This window comes from Camelina sativa, chromosome 14 (assembly GCF_030686135.1).
Source record: "Camelina sativa cultivar CO46 ecotype springtype chromosome 14, ASM3068613v1".
Classification (NCBI taxonomy): domain Eukaryota; kingdom Viridiplantae; phylum Streptophyta; class Magnoliopsida; order Brassicales; family Brassicaceae; genus Camelina; species Camelina sativa.
Window position 1 is genome coordinate 15,115,216 of NC_141893.1, and position 17,691 is coordinate 15,132,906.

General features: G+C 38.1%; 2 pseudogenes; both read right to left on the reverse strand.

Moving 5' to 3' along the window:
- Positions 1-1,860: 1,860 nt before the first annotated feature.
- LOC147928240 (uncharacterized) lies at positions 1,861-7,732 on the reverse strand (annotated as a pseudogene).
- Positions 7,733-13,380: 5,648 nt separating this feature from the next.
- Positions 13,381-14,595, reverse strand: LOC147928241 (putative F-box protein At1g30925 pseudogene; annotated as a pseudogene).
- Positions 14,596-17,691: the final 3,096 nt, after the last annotated feature.

A 17,691-nucleotide genomic window follows, 5' to 3' on the forward strand; every position in this document is an offset into this window, starting at 1 on the left:
TAAGTCGGTTTAGGAATTCCATTGTACTTAGGGCTTTATTCTTTACTATACAATATACTTATTCGATTGAATCATTAATAATACAAGAGAATACTACCTTCGAGTTTCTCCACTTTCACAACACGTTATCATCACGAGTTTGCCCTAAACCCCAACTGAGAAAAATCCCTAAAACCCTAAAGCCGCCGCACACCATCCTTTGTTCGTCCAAGCTCTCAACCGGATCAAGTTCGTGATTGTTCAAGCTCGGCGATCGGCTTCTGTTCATGATCAAGTTTTGTTCGTGACTAGTCCGAGGTTCGTGATCAAACCCAAGGTATATCCGAGGTCTTTAGCTCCCGGATCAATTCCAATCAACCCCAAAAGGTGTTAAGGTAAATAATCAAACCTTATCATAACATATGAATCGAATATGGTCCTTAATTCTATAAGAACTCTAAAATCTACAAATTAACAATCAACAAACAAAACCCTAAGCTTTGAAACCCTAAAACCCTAAAACTTTAAATTTCGATTGCTATGAGGTTTAGGATTGCTTAGATTGTTTGCAATTAAACAGATTGTGCCATATTTAAAATCCGGTTGTTATTGATTGCTTGTTTGAAAATCGATTGCATGAAAACCTTAAAACTAGAAACCTAAAATCGAAACTCATAGAGAAAAAATATCAAATTGTTTGTTCTATGTTTTAATCCGATTATTATTGATTGTTTGTTTAAAATCAAAACCCTAAAATCAAACCTTAAAATCGGAATTCTAGAAAAAATCTATCTCCCTAAAAATCTTGTCATTATCCTATTTAAAGAAAAAGGAAATCTTATCTAGAAAAAAGGAAAATTTCTAAAACTCAAAATTATGTGCATATTTTCCTGTTAATACTAGACTATAACTTATCTAGGATTGTTTTCATGCATATCAACCACGAAATTATGGATAAAGGCATGGCATGTTTCGGTCTTAAATACCGCATGGCCTAGACTAAAACAATTGGCATGGTTCGGTCTTAAATACTGCATGGCCTAAACTAAAGCGATTGCATGTTTCGGTCTTAAATACTGCATGAAAATAATCGGGTGCATGTTTTGTATTTTATAGATGTCCAAGATCGACAATCTCAAATATGCTGCACTTAATGTCTCTGGAGACAATTATTTACAATGGGCATTGGACACTATTATTACCCTGAAATCAAAGGACCTATGTGAGTGCATTGAGGATGATAATGATTGTACCGAAAAGAGTGGGTACAAGGAGATTTTGCTAATAAGCCATCATCTTGCTGAGAGTCTCAAGAACCAGTACCTTACCATTGAGAATCCTCTTGACCTTTGGACAAAGTTGAAAAACAGATATGGACACCAAAAGACGGTGCTCCTACCAAAGGCTCAATTCGATTGAAAAAATTTAAGGATCCAGGATTTTAAATCCGTGGATAAGTATAATTCAGAGCTATTTAAGATAGTCTCGATCTTGAAACTATGTGGTAAGGAGGTTACTGAGGAAGACTTGCTAGAGAAAACATTCTCAACCTTTCACACCAATAACATACTGCTTCAGCAACAGTATCGTGAAAAGGGCTTTAAGACATATGCAAGTCTAATCTCTTGTTTGCTACTTGTTGAGCAGAACAATAAGTTATTACTAATAAACAGTGCAATGAGATCTCTTGGTACTGCTCCATTACCAGAAGCTCACAAGGTTGATATGACCAAGAAAGAGCCTAAAGAGCCTAAAGAGACTAAAGAGTCTAACTACGTCCATAGAAGCAAGTATCACGGCTGTGGCCGTGGTGAAACAGGACGTGGTGGTCGTGGCAATTACCATGGAAATAATTATGATGGTCATGGCCGTGGGAATCGATCAGACTTTGGTCGTGGTTGAGGTAGAGGCCGCGGAATTTTCAAACAGCAACATAAGACCAAATCGATTTGCCATAGATGTGATATGGAGAATAATTGGGTAAAAACATGCAGAACACCTAAGCACCTTGTTGATCTCTATCAAGAGAGTTTGAAAAAGAATCCAGAAGCTAACCTGGTTCATCTCGATGGTAAAGGAGATTTTGACCATGAGAATGATGACCTATTGGATTATGAGTCTTCGGATTGTCTAGGAGAGTGTGAGAACTGAAGTTGAACTTCTATCTCTAGAGTGTTATTTGAGCGGGGGTGCTTACCACCGTTCTAGTTCCGAACTGAATAAAAGGACTAATTGCTATTGCCAAGTGAAAGTCTAATCTTATTGCCAAAATGAAAGTTTTTTCCCCCAATTTCACAATCTCCCAACTCTCACTCTTATACTGTTAAACTATAATTAATGTCAAATCAATTTATTCCATAAATCTCGCCCTCTACTTAATACAATTATGGGAATATTTGACCGCTTCCCCGAGCTCCGAGATGATTCACTGTTACGTTTCACCCCACTTCACTTCTCCCCGATCAGGCTTAATGGGCCGGCTCTGCTCCGGGCTTGCGTTATCCATTAATCATGGGCTCAAGCCCACAACTCGAGGTGACGAATTGCGGTACCAACAGTTGCCCCCCAAGTCTGTCGAGATGATTAGTTCGGGGGACTTTTGCTCTTCGGTTAACCGCTTTGGGAAACAAAATATATTTGTATCCCATGATTTGATCGCGATAATGATGAGATTTACCTGCCCAAACACATATTGGGACCCACTATGCGGTGTAACACGCTATAAGAGAGAGGGAAGCAAACCGGGACTTTTCGTTTTCCCAGGTAATGCGAGGTGACACTCTGATAAAAAATTATACGAATTGGGACTTCGGTTTAATGGTACGAAGTTAGACTTTGGTTCAGAGATACGAAGTTGGACTTCGATTTAAAGATACGAAGTTGGACTTTGGTTTAAAGATACGAATTTGGACTTTAGTTTAATGGTACAAAGTGAGACTTCAGTTTAGAGTTACGAAGTGAGACTTCGGTTTTAAAGATGCGAAGTTGGACTTCGGCTTAAAGATACTAAGTTGGACTTCGGTTTAATGGTACGAAGTAAGCCTTCGGTTTTAAAGATACGAAGTTGGACTTTGGTTTAAAGATACGAAGTTGGCCTTCGGTTTAAAGATACGAAGTTGGAGTTCGGTTTAAAGATACGAAGTTGGACTTCGGTTTAATGGTACGAAGTGAGACTTTGGTTTTAGATATAATATGAAATGACACTCCGACTTATAGACACGAAGTGAGACTTCGATTTTAGAGATAATGCGAAATGACACTTCAACTTATAGATACGAAGTGAGACTTTGGTTTTAGAGATAATGTGAAATGACACTTAGATTCATACGTATGAGTTATGCTGTTGGGCTGCTGCCGCTTTTTCCTCCTCTATGACTATCCAGTTCGAGGCCCGATGGAGTGCGTCCTGGATGGTAGCGAACTGGTTCACAGTCAACTCTTTGCGGAAATGGGACTCTTGCCAAAGACCATTTTTCAAAGCGGCCAAGGCTGTTGAATCTGAAAGCCCCAGAATCTGGACTTCAATTTCCTTGAACTTAGTTATATACGAGCGAAGTGATTCCCCAGCAGCTTGGTTCAGGTTCCAAAGTTGAGCATCCGTTACTGCTGTTTCGATCAAGCTTGAATATTTCTTGATAAAATAGGTTGACAACTCCGTAAAATTGTTAACGGATCCGGCTGTCAGAGATGCGAACCAAAGCAGAGCAGGTCCGCAAAAAGTTTCTGCGAACAACTTACAGTAACCAGCATCTGCTTCGTGGGGCTTGAGGTCTACACGGCTGGCCGTGAGCAGGAAATTTTTGAGATGCGTAGTTGGATCTCCTTTTCCCTCGTAACTTGTGAATTTTATTTTCGCGGTGCCCTTAACGCAAACTCTAGCTATCCGATCAGAGAAGGGAGTTTGCTTTGACTCTTCAATTACCCGGGAGAAGTCTGGTGCCGAAGTGGTTGCATTGTGCATCATAGATTGCATGTCTCGGATCTCGCTTTGCATCCGATGGAACTCAGGGATAGAAGCGTATCCCGGATTCAGGCTTTCTTGAAGGACGCTTCGTCCCACTGGGGAAGGGATCCGAACTGGAACTTCAGAAGATCCGGCGACCTCGACTTGAACTGAATTATGGCTATCTCCGACTAGCGGTGGTTCCGCCTGAGGAATCTTCTGTAGTGGAAAAGTATTCCCCGGAGTCGTTGTTGCCATTGCCGGCTGCGAGGTGAACGGCAGAATGATGCCGGTGAATTCTAGAGCGCGTCGTCGCAGGTTTTGCTCGGAAGACAGGAGATCAACCCGATCAGCATACGCGCGGTGAGAGGCTAAAAGATCGGTGACCGAACTGGTGACTATCTCTAGGCGAGTAGAGACTTGCCTTTCCAGACTGTCGAAGCGTTCAGACAGAGCAGCGGAGGCTGCTTGCTGGCGGTCCAACTTATCTGCCAAATCCTGTAAAAGTTTTTGGATTGTTTCCAAAGTTACCTGCTTGGAGGACTCTTTAGCCATAACGACGCTTGTACGGCTTGGATCCAGAAGTGGAGTCTTAACTAGCAAGAGTATAAGTGATAATCGCCCCTCCTTCTAGCGCCGAATGTGAGAACTGAAGTTGAACTTCTATCTCCAGAGTGTTATTTGAGCGGGGGTGCTTACCACCGTTCTAGTTCCGAACTGAATAAAAGGACTAATTGCTATTGCGAAGTGAAAGTGTAATCTTATTGCCAAAATGAAAGTTTTTTTTTCCCACTTTCACAATCTCCCAACTCTCACTCTTATAATGTTAAACTATAATTAATGCCAAATCAATTTAGTCCATAAATCTTGCCCTCTATTTAATACAATTATGAGAATCTTTGACCGCTTCCCCGAGCTCCGAGATGATTCACTGTTACGTTTCACCCCACTTCACTTCTCCCCGATCAGGCTTAATGGGCCGGCTCTGCTCCGGGCTTGCGTTATCTGTTAATCCTGGGCTCAAGCCCACAACTCGAGATGACGAATTGCGGTACCAACAGAGAGGATAATTAAATTTAAAATATTGTCTTGATTTAATTTCCATGTTTTATGCTTTGAGTTTTATTGAATTATGATTTTGGTTTAAATTTCATTATTATTTCCTTCAATATATATTTGTTTGTTTTATTCTTTATGTCTCAAACATGATTCTTGTCCATATTGAGAAATGGTTGAGGACAAGAATATACTTGTGGTGGATAGTGGATCAAGCCACACACTTTTGAAAGATAAGAAATATTTTGCAAAATCTCATTTTGAAAAAAATGCCAATATTAGCACCAAGAGCGGGTATAGCAAGTTTAATTGAAGGCTACGGCCAGGCACACATCTTGAAATAAGTGATGCTTTACATTCACCCAGCTTATTGAGTTTCAAAGATATTCGTTTGAATGGTTTCCATGTTGAAACTAAGGATGAAGGAAACTTAGAGTTCCTACATATTACTGAAATCACCCAAGGATCTAAGAAAAATCCTAGAGACTATACCCGCATTATCTACTGGTCTTTACCATGCTAAAGTAAATATGATAGAAGCTAATATGGCAATGAACAAGATGTTCAATGAACAATTCACTTTATGGCATGACCGGCTTGGTCATCCGGGTTCTAACATGATTTGTAAGCTAATTATGAATTCAAATGGGCACACTCTTAAAGAGAGACAAGTTATTCCTAAAAATCTCACGTGTGTAGCATGTACACAAGGGAAACTCATTATAAGGCCATCACCAGTCAAAGTAACTAAAAAGATTTTCCACTTAAGACTATACGTCTAGACAATGCTGGTGAATTTACATCCCAAGCGTTTAATGATTATTGTATGTCCATGGGGGTAAGTGTGGAACATACTGTGGCACATGTACATACACAGAATGGATTAGCTGAGTCCTTTATTAAACGTATTCAATTGATTGCTCGACCATTACTCATGAGGTCGAAGCTTCCTGTGTCGGCTTGGGGACACGCAGTATTACATGCAGCTGAGCTTATATGCATCAGACCATCTAGTGAGCATAAATATTTGTCATCCCAATTACTAACGGGTCATGAGCCAGACATATCCCATCTAAAAACATTCGGGTTTGCCGTTTATGTACCTATTGCTCCACCACAAAGAACTAAGATGGGACCTCAAAGGAGGATGGGAATATATGTTGGATATGATTCTCCCACCATTATTAAGTATCTAGAGCCAACTACAAGTGACTTATTTAAGGCTAGATACGCGGATTGTCAGTTTGCTGAATTCGAAATTTCCTATATTGGGTGGAGAAAAAAACAAGCTGGTCAAAGAAATATCATGGAATCAAACATCCTTAAATTGGCAAGATCCTCGGACTCTAGCATATAAGGCAGAGGTCCAAAAGATTATACATTTACAAAAGCTAGCTAATCAGTTGTCAGATTCTTTTGCTGACCCAAAGAGAGTTATCACTACAAGATAACATGGATTTGCCAACTACAAAAACAGTCACTAAACAGTCGCAAACTACTTAGTTACGACTGATTAGCGACTGACATACGTAGTCGCTAAACAGTGCGTCGCTAAAATAATCAGTCGCCAAACAGTCGACACGGAGCTACTAATTGGCGACTGATAATTGTGGTCGTTCTTCCCTCGCCAAAAAGTCACTAAAGTTGCGACTGAATTTGCAACGCTTTAGCGACTGATCTGGTTACTCATTTGCGACTGTTTTGGTTACTGTTTTGTGTATGTTTCAGTGACTGTTTTACGACTTTTTAATTATCATGTTTTTTAAAAAATTCTGGTGAAAACGAATTATTTGATTTTGTAATACCAAAACTGATTATGAAAACTATAACTAAAACATAACAAACATGAAATTAAACAAACACATAAGTTTCATTTTACATCCAACATCGTAGTTGTAGAAAACATCCAAACATAACAAGAGTATAAGTCACAAATATTACAAAACTTTTCATAATCATAAAGGAAGGAGGGATAGTGAAGGAACCTAATTTTGAACATCAAAAAGGTTTGGGTCATTGGTTTGAGACTCGAGGAAGGCGATATAGTTTGGGTTAGTCTTGAGGAAGCTCACCAAGTGTGAGATCTCTGCTTGTTGCTCAGATGCAACCCGTAAAGCCTCAGCTGCAACCCGTGAAGCCTCTGCGTCACGCTCTGCTTGTAGAGCTGCTTGTTGCTCTATTTTGCGGTTAGCTTCTTCAAGCTGTTGTTTCAGGCTTGTGAAAGAAGAAGAGCTTCCAGGGAACTTCCGCTTCCCGTTGATGTAACTCCCTAGGCTTCCAACTCCAAAGTATGTTCCTCTATCATTTATGAAAGTAGACTGCATAAACAAAACAGAGAGAAAAAGATAACATAATTAGAAAGAAGCAAATTACCTGAAGAAAGAGCTCATCATCCTCCTCGTGAGATAGCTCTGATCAACGTGAAGTACCATCAGAAGACTCATCATTATCCAGAGCAGCCAACTTAGCTTCCCGTTTTTTCTTATATGCCTCATGAACCGCTTGCGCTTTCTTATCCACAAAAGTACCATCTTTTTTGGTATGAGTCCTGAGAAAAACTTCAGGAATAGTTGGCGGTCTTCCCAATTCCACTTCCTGACATATTAGACAATTAAAAGGTTATAAACCATTTGATGTCAAGTAATTAAACAATGAAAAGGTTATGATGTAACTCACCACCTCTTGTTCGATTTGTAAGTAAGACTTCGGCCCTAATACATGCTTGTGAGGGCCAAGACCATTACGGTCAGACATTCGAGCTGCTAAAGTGGTTGCACTCTTTGCCATGGCTTCTTCTATGTTCCAATAGTCACACATTTCTTTCCAAAGAGTTTTCTCAATCCAACTCGGTTTTGCTTGATCTCGCTGAGTTGTTGCCTTGGAAACCATGTCTTTCATACGGTTTTGACAAATGGTATAGAACTTTTGTTGAACCACATCGGTTAGTGAGGGATCCCAGGTGTGTGTTTACTACAAAAGAAGACTAGTATTAGTGATAAAAAAAACCAAAAAAAAAACTATAAATACAGAAATCAAATTGAAAGGAGTAGAAGTTTACCGCGAATTCCAAGAAGTAGTTTTCTCTTCTTTCAGTAGGAACACAACCCCAACTGTAATATGGACCATCAAACTTGTTTGTAAGCACTTTTGTAATCTTCCGGATAAGGGATGTCTTTACCAAACCTTCAAACACAAACACACAAACAAATCAAAAGTAAAATTCTAATCGAAACCTTCAAACATAAATAAATCGAAAGTACAAATTCTAATCAATCTAAAAATTCTAATCAATCTAAAATAAACCTCCAAACACAAACAAACCTAAAAATTCTAATCAATCCAAGTAAAATTCTAATTAATCTAATCAACTAAAAATCCTAATCTTACCAAGTGGTTCCACGGTCTAATGAGGGAGAGAGGACAGTGGTATACAACTCACGGCCTGGTTGGACAAGCATGTCATGCAAAGAATCGAGTACATCAGCTGGGAGATTTGATTGCCTTACACCGTCATCTTCAGAATCAGCTTCTTCCTCATGTTAGTTTTGCGCTTGAGAACTATGATGCGATGCAGAAGCTGCTCGAGGTTGACCAGGTTGAGAAGAGGGTGGTCGATGATTTGAGACGTGAGGAGACTGTTGAGGTAGAGGAGACTGCCACGGTAGATTCGAGACTTGAGGAGACGGTCGATGATGATTTGTGACTGACGGTTGAGGAGACTGTCGATGATGATTCGTGACTGGCAGTTGAGGAGACTCTCGAAGTTGACTCGAGAATTCTGGTGAATTCTTCGCGGAGGCGAGAGGTTGAGGAAAAGGACGCCTGATTGGAGCTTCGTTGGCAAGGGATGTTCCAGGAAAGCTCCTCGAGTTATGGAACAGATTCGTCGGAGGTGGATAGTCTCGGTAAGAAGGTGTAGGTCTCGCTGGAGGCTGGAGGATTGGGACAGGAATTCCCTGAGAATCAGTGTCTGGATCTCCCTAGTTTGCCGGCGTGAAGGCATATTGGCTGGGAAGAGTAGCGGGTCTTCGATTCTTAGTTTGTGAGGTTCCAGAGGTTCGATTCGAGGGGTTTCTTCTTCCTCCTCCTCTTTTCTTTACTCCAGCCATCAAGGATTTACAGTTTTGTCGAGTGAGAGGAATTTAGATCTAGGATTTTTAGGTTTCGCTGTTTCGTCTCAAAGAAGAAGAAACAATTGAGAAAAGAAATGTTGGATTAGGGTTTGTTCGGGGAAGAAAACGAATAAGAAATGGGTTTTCGTGTTTTGTTATGGCCCAAATTTTGTTAAGGCCCAAATTAATTAAAGTAGTCGCTAAATAGTAGCTCTTTAGTCGCAATTTTTAGCGACTGTCAAACTGGTCTCCAAATTAGTCACAAATTGGCGACTACACTGCGACATTATGCATCAGTCTCGAATTAGCGTCTACTAGGCGACTGTTTTATTTTAGTAGCCATTTAGTAGCAAAACAATCGCAATTCAGTCGCTAAATTTAGCGAATGTGTTTTTAGTCGCAACTTGCAGTCGGCAATTCCATGTTTTCTTGTAGTTTATGAAATCGTACATACCAGCTTGTAATGCACCAGTACGTATTGATGTTCAAAAGGAACACAATCAAGTTGCTACAGAGTCTAAGGCACGTTTGAAACGTGGTAGACCAATAGGTTCCAAAGATAAGAACCCTCGGAAATCTAAGAAAGGTGCAAATCAAACCGAGGTTAAGGAAATATAGACATGGCCGCGGCAAATCCTAAGGTACCGATTGAGGTTTGGGACGCTGAACCTCAAGGTCCTGAAGGGATTGATAATAATGAGATCTCAATAAATTATATCATGTCTGGAATTCAATGGAACCGAAAAGATGTCGACATCGATGAAATATTTGCATACAAGGTAGCACTTGAAATAAATGAGGATCATGAACCCACGTCTATATTAGAGTGCACTCAAAGTTCAGAATGGTTAAAATGGAAAGAAGCCATTGACGTGGAGTTAAATTCATTAAAGAAAAGGAATGTGTTTGGTACGATCTTAAGGACATCATTCGATATAAAGCCAGTTGGACACAAATGGGTCTTTGTAAAGAAGAGAAATGAGAATAATGAAATCGTGAGATATAAGGCACGGCTTGTAGCATAAGGATTCTCTCAAAGACCAGGAATAGATTATGAGGAGACATACTCCCCTGTGATGGATGCAACGACTTTTAGATTTTCAATAAGTCTGGCTATAAGAGAAAAACTTAACTTGCGGCTAATGGATGTAGTGACCGCATATTTATATGGTCCACTGTATAATGAAATTTATATGATATTACCAGAGGGTATTTAGCTCAAATATAAGAGTGGTTCTCGAGAACAATACTGCATAAGGCTAAACAAATCCCTTTATGGACTGAAACAAAGTGGGCGTATGTGGTACAATAGATTGAGTTAGTACCTAGCCAAAGAGGGCTATAAGAATGATCCCATCAGTCCATGTATTTTTATAAAGAAGTTTGCAAACAAAGGATTTGTAATCATAGCAGTATATGTGGATGATTTGAATATCCTAGGAACTTCTGGGGAAATCGCCCAAACAGTTGAATATTGCAAGAAAGAGTTTGAAATGAAAGACCTAGGTAAAACTAAGTTCTGTTTGGGATTGCAGCTTGAGTACATAAATGATGGAATCCTTGTGCATAAAATGGCATATACTGAAAAGGTACTCAAGAGATTTAATATGGACCAGGCTCACCCATTGCTTAGCCCAACGGTTGTGAGAAGCCTTAATTTGGACAGTGATCCATTCGGTCCAAAGAAGACGATGAAGAAATTCTCGGTCCGGAAGTGTCATACCTCAGTGCTATAGGAGCGTTAATGTTCTTGGCTAGCCACACTAGACCAGACATTTGTTTTGCCGTGAACCTCCTAGCAAGATTTAGTTCTTGTCCGACCCAAAGGCATTGGAACGGTATCAAACATGTATTGTGTTACCTACAAGGAATGTTGGATTTGGATTTATTTTATACTAACTATAACAAAGAAGGTTTAGTTGGTTTTGCTGATGCAGGTTATTTATCGGATCCACATAATGCAAGGTCTCAAACCGGCTATGCAGGTTATTTTACCTAAGTTCTTCTTCACACATGGACTACAAAAGGCCGGAGAAGTTCAAGTGGTGCAAGTTCCATCATGCGACAATTCAGCCGATCTCTTCACCAAGTCATTACCAACATCGACATTCAAGAAGCTCACGCACCAGATTGGGATGCGGAAACTTAAGGACTTTTAGTGATGCTTGGAATAGGGGGAGTAATACGTGCTGTACTCTTTCTCCTTCACCATGGTTTTGTCCCACTGGGTTTTTCTGGTAAGGTTTTAATGAGGCAGCGTCCCCAAGCGTATTACGGTGATCTCTTAGCATTCACACGGTTATGTCATCCAAGGGGGAGTGTTGTAAATCACTTAGGATGGATCTCAATAATCGGCCCATTCATATGTCCAAGTCTACAAGGCCCATTTGCCCTCTTATCTTATTCTAAGTCGGTTTAGGAATACAATTGTACTTAGGGCTTTATCCTTTACTATATAATGTACTTATTCGATTGAATCATTAATAATACAAGAAAATACTATCTTCGAGTTTCTCTACTTTCACAACAATTGGATAATTTCCGAAATTAGGTCTCTTAACCAAAAAGAGACGCTGACGTGGCAGCACCATGAGTGATGAAACTATATAAATTATAATTTGTTAAATCAGAATTTTATATCTCTCTCTCTCCCTTTCTTCAGTTTTTGACTCGGCAATAGATTTCAACTCTCAATTTATAACGAGCTTAACTGTGGATCATACAACAGATGTCAGGATTACAGATAGAAAAAAAAAATGATGTCTGTTACCAAAATATTACAGTCTAGTACCTTTCATCAAGAACACTTGTTCCAATATAACAATCTTTGACAAAGACTCTGAATTTAGATATGGAAATGGTCGTCAAGTTCAAAGTCGGCGCTAACCTAAATCCCAAGAAACATAGGTTTTAACTGTCTAAGATGTATATCAATTCTACTTTTTTTTTTTAGCAATGATCCGAAATTATTTGAAACCTTCTATTGATTTTCCCAGATGATTTGACTTATCTTATTGGTACGTACTTATTTTATAGATCACAGAATGGATTCTTTTTGTTTTTTTAAGCAACATCATCAACTCATAATTGAGGAGTATCTGCTTGGTTTAGCAGGAAGAGTACATTGTTATCCGAGAATTCTCTGGAGACAGCTTCAGCCGTGGCTTTGACTTAAATAATAAAATTTCATAGATAAGTTGATGTTTACTCTGAGAGCATACAACTTGGATAGAACTTATAAAGGAAAGCAATTTGGATTCGGTACCTGTAAATTTGTTAATGCTCTCAAATGTACGACGCTCTAGTTGCGGCTGTACAACGGTCCTCAGTCCTCACTTTTGTGTTAATGCTCGCTTATATAGATGCTGCAGCATATATATGTTGTCTTCATAATATTAAACTTAATATCCTCAACATGGTCTACAAAGGTGTAAACTCTCTATAATGATTCAACACTTCATTCATCTTCATTCATCTCATCTTTGTTTTCTCTATGTTTCATTCATCTTTGGGTATCAGTTCTTACGCTAAAAATCAAATCTATTTGTAGCGTTAGTCATTCAGACGTCTCAACTGTTCTGTTTACATAATTTAATAATGGTATTGTTTTTCTTTTTTGTTCAGAAAATGTTAGTCGTGAAGCACACAAATTCCTTGTGGTGTAGTGATATCCTCGAGGCTTACCGTTTTGCTGTAAAATCAGATACCATTAGTGCTTTTGCTAGTATTGCAGCTTTCATTGTTGAAAACGATGACATAAAAAGAAATTGAAGTTTTAATATTAGTCACAAAATATAACTTGGGTTATGACCCATAAAGATAAATCAATCCACCATCAATTTTATAACTTTATTTAAGAAAGGGGTATCCGAGAGTTCGGGAGTGCAGCTGATAGAGAAACAAGAATGTTCTATGAAATTGGTGTAGCTCAAGTCTCAAGGCGGAAAAAGAACGATCAAAGGAAGCTATCACTCTTAAAAGTTGGAGGTGGCTGATTAGCTAAAAACTCAGATGTAATACCAAAAAAAAAACAAAAGCCTCAACAATACTATAGATGTTTTAAAAGAACTTTTGATATAAAAGAAACAGTTGTAGTTTGCTCCCAAACAACGTGTAACAAAATTACCATAACAAAATGCTAACCAGAAAAAAGAAAAAAATCAGAGTAATAAAGTTCAAAATACTATATATGCCAGCAGAATAATAAAGCTCACACGAGACCTGTAGAGAAGTGTCAGAGGCAAGATAGAGAGAATTATATAAGACAATTTCAGCCAAGGCTCTGACTTGGATAAAAACTTAGTTTCTTAAAAATTTCCTATAATTAATGTTTACATCATCCAAACGACACAAAGCATCAAATTTGTTAATGCTCTTAAACGATTCTTAGATGCTTGACTTGAGTTGCTTTGCATCGTTAACACTAACATCCTCTATATGGTCTACAATGGCGTAAACCGAAGCACAATTAGCTCCACGGCCTTGAAAATTAACACATTGGAATGTGTTCCTCACGGGACTAAAGTAGATAACATAAGACTTAGAAAACGTCTCCCACAAAACAATTTCACCTGTAGGCGTCACCCCAACAACGGAAAAATGATTGCGGAATCGATCATCGGAAAAGGGAAGACATATATTGACCATTCTTGTTTTTCGATATCTTCTAGAACACACATACGTAACTCACGAGTACGCCATCCACTATAATTGTCACGGGTAGGCCATCGACTACCAGTTTCATACTCCAATTTAGTCCCACCTAATTTACCCTTATAGTTTATCAACTGATCAAAGTATTCTGATTTAATAAACTCAAATTTCTCAGACCTAACATCAAAGCAAACTATTATAATATAACTTTTATCAGTTGGTTGAGCTAAATAATACAAAACCCCATTGATGCAAATCCCCTTACGGAAAGGCTGATGGGTAAAAGGACATTGGATCTCCCTCCACCTCATTCTTCCAGTTCCTAATCTCAAAATACGATGACTCGTTTCACTATTAACTATACTTTTCATGAACAATACCATAAATTGCTTGTCAACGGGATCAAACCCAAAAAAGCTTATCGCCTGGCTGTTTGTTCTGAGTTTAGGTAAGATCACATACTGTCCCGTGAGTGGGTTACATATCACAGGCTCATCCTTATTTTTTGAGATCCGCACATCTGAAATATAGAACAAACCAGACGCATAGCTACAATGACCGTAAATTCCGCCTATATGGAACTTGATATGCAAATCGACGGATACTACAATAGACTTCTCATATGTATTCTGAGGGTGAGGCGACGAGTAGAAGAGGTATTCACCGCTGTATCGTTTGAGAGCGAATAAGAGACGTGGACGAGTCGAGGACCTGGTCAGGAACAGCTCGGTGAAATTTTGATGGCCAAGTATGGACGCAACGGCACCTCCCGACTGACTTTGAAGGCAATCTCGAGAAGATCTCGTGAAAGAGATCGATTGGGATGGAATCAATAGTTTTTTCACTACTCATGATCGTTGTATTTGTTGAACGTACGAGGTGACTCAATATATAGAGTTCGTGGACTAGCTAGGGCATTTGCTCCGAATCACATCAAGGTTTGGTTTATTCCGTGTGATTTCGGTTTAAAGGCATAAAACCGATCACGTTCTGTTCTTGGTTCCGTTTAGGTTCAAACCGAATTGAAACTGAAAAATGTCACTAGCTATATCCCAATTTAGGGGTGTCAAAATGGATAACCCGACCTGACCCGACCCAAATTCACGTGGATTCGAGATTTTAGTAGACAGGTTTGACCCGACCCATTTATTATATGGGTTCAATTTATATATCCAAATCCGATAATAAAAAATCTATTGGCTAAATGGATTAAATGGGTTACCCATATACAAATTAAAAATCATAATAAAATAATTAAAAAATTATAATCTTTAATATTATTATTAAATCCAATAAAAGTTTTTTAAATTTTTAAATAACATTGAAAAAAAATAACAAATCCATGCAAATAACAAATTAAACAAGTAAAAAATCTTTGATAAACGAAAGTATTGCCGTGTTAGGAGATGTGATTGGACTAGGATGAGACCCAAACATAAACAAATAAAAGGATAGACAAAACTAAGAAGAATAACCTTATTTATGAAAGTAATATAAAACTTTAATTTACATATATATATTTTTAATATTTATACGATAACCCATGGGTAACCCGTAACCCTAATGGGTTAACCCATAAACCCATTTGGGGTAATCCACTCAAACCCATTTATTTTTATGGGTAGAAAAAACCAACCCTTACCCACTAGTATTACGGGCGGGTTCGGATTACCCATGGGTATTAACCCATTTTGACAATTTAACCCGAACCCGAACCCGATTAAAAATATCCGAATCCGAACTTAAAAATATCTAATTGGATGCTTTTAGTAAATGAATAGGGTATCCGAATCCAATTGGGTATATTCGAACACCCAAACAAATACCCGAAACCATCCAAATTTATATATCTTTAACAATAGATTGAGTCAATTTACAAGTTTCGTAAGTAATTTTATAATCACTATTCAAGATAAATTAGTTTTCATTTTTAAATATGTCAATTTTCATATGTTAGTTTAGATAGATTATATAGTTCTAACTTTGAATTTGATGTCATTTGAGGTTTTAAGAAGTTAAAAATTATCAGCTTGTGAATTTGGTGTTTTGTTATTTAGAATTGTCTTTTTCTTTTCATGAATTCAATTTGGTTTGATAACTTTGGTTTTTATTTATGATTATAATAATTTTTCATGAATTTGGATTGATTTCATTTTTTTTTTTTGAATTCGGATTGATTTTAGACTTTTTTCTTTGGTGCCCAAAATTAATTTGAGGCTTTGGTTTAACCCAAAAATACTTAAACCCGAACCTGACCTGAAATCCAAAAATATTTGAATGGGTTTTATTTTTCTTACTTCGAAAACCTAAAATACCCGATCAGAAACCCGAAAGGGTACCTGAACGCCCACCCTTACATAGATACAAAAAAATTCATGAAAATTATAATTTCTTTTGATTTTTGTTACCAAAGATATAAAGCTTTTACTTCTGAGATGTTCCAATATAACAATTTTTTTTTCTTCAATAAATAATAACAATCTTCTAATAGATCGTGATTCTCTTAAAAAGTCATGTCTAAAGTAAAAATTGGATCCAGTTTCAAGTGTGTAGTTATTAATTTGCTCTTCAGTGACATGCCTGCAAAAAAAAATTAAGCGTCTCTTAGATCACAGCTCTAAAATCTCTCTGGTTAAGAACTTTTCTTTTCATTTACTCGATTGCACTCGAATTGAATGATAGACAGTTGCAAAGGTGGTCACAGGTCACTTCTTCTAAATCCTCAATGTTAATGACTTTAAATGAAAATTAAAATAGACAGAATCTTAATAAAAACACAACCTCATAAGAATTTCTTTGATTTTTTAAAGAGTATACGGTGCATCGTGACAGAACGAAGCATATTGCTAACAAGATTCACTTCATCCGGGACTTAGTGAATGATGGCTCTATCAAAGTAATCAAAATCCACACTACTTTAAATCCAGTTGATATGTTAACCAAAGGATTAACCTGGTAATAAGTTCGAGAATTATCTCGTAACGCTAAAGGTAATCACATAATTTAAGCAAGGGGTACTTCCAGATGGTTTTGTTGATTGGTCATCTCGTAGAAAAAGTAGAGAAGCAATTGTAAGGAACTACATTTCAGTCTCAAAAGAAATCAACAAAGGAAGATTGAAGATGGTAAAATCTGAAATCATGAAAGGGTTTCACGGGTATTACTTGGGACAAGCAGGGAAGGCGTCGAACTCCTTGTGTTCTTCTTCATGTGGAAAGTCAAGAAAGAACAGGTTAAAGTTTGGGGATTGTTCACGATACAAAGGGAAAGCAGAGAAGCATCACAAGATAGAGTTTGCTTTTGTGTTTTCAGGTTACATATGTCGTGAACAACAATAACAACATTCTTCACAACAGCTTTGAGGATGTCAAGCGGAGGTTGATGAGGGCTGCTGAAAGTATCCATTGAAGATGGCGACGAGATTAAAACTTCTTCGGAACAGATGAAGTTGAACCAAAAGACAAAGGGGGAGATTTGTGGATTATTGTCATCGGGTTCAGAAGACCGGTTCAGGTTACGAATTGGGCTGTCGTAGTTACAAGGCCGAGGTTGGGCCGTGAAGGAGTTTTTGGATGTGGACCAGAACCAAGTTGGTTGGTTTGTGTTTCTTTACAATGAAGAAAGGCAAGTTTCCAAAAAGGAGAAGGAGTTGCAATCCTAAACCTAATTGGAATAAGGCGGCTTCAAGGTTATATATAAAGAGAGGCAAGGGTTCACAATTCAAGCAAGAGAGAAGAATCACCAACATAGAAGCAAGGGAGAGACAAGTTAGAGAGAGAGAGATAGAGAGTTTTCGGGTTTAGAGAGCCTCTTGGTAATCTATTGTCTATTAGGGCTTTGGGTTAGATAGGTTTCTTATTCTTCTTATTCTTGTTCTCTGGGTTGTTCTTACACTAGAAGCATAAATGAATAAGCTTCAGGGTCGTGTTTATGTTTGGGATACCTATA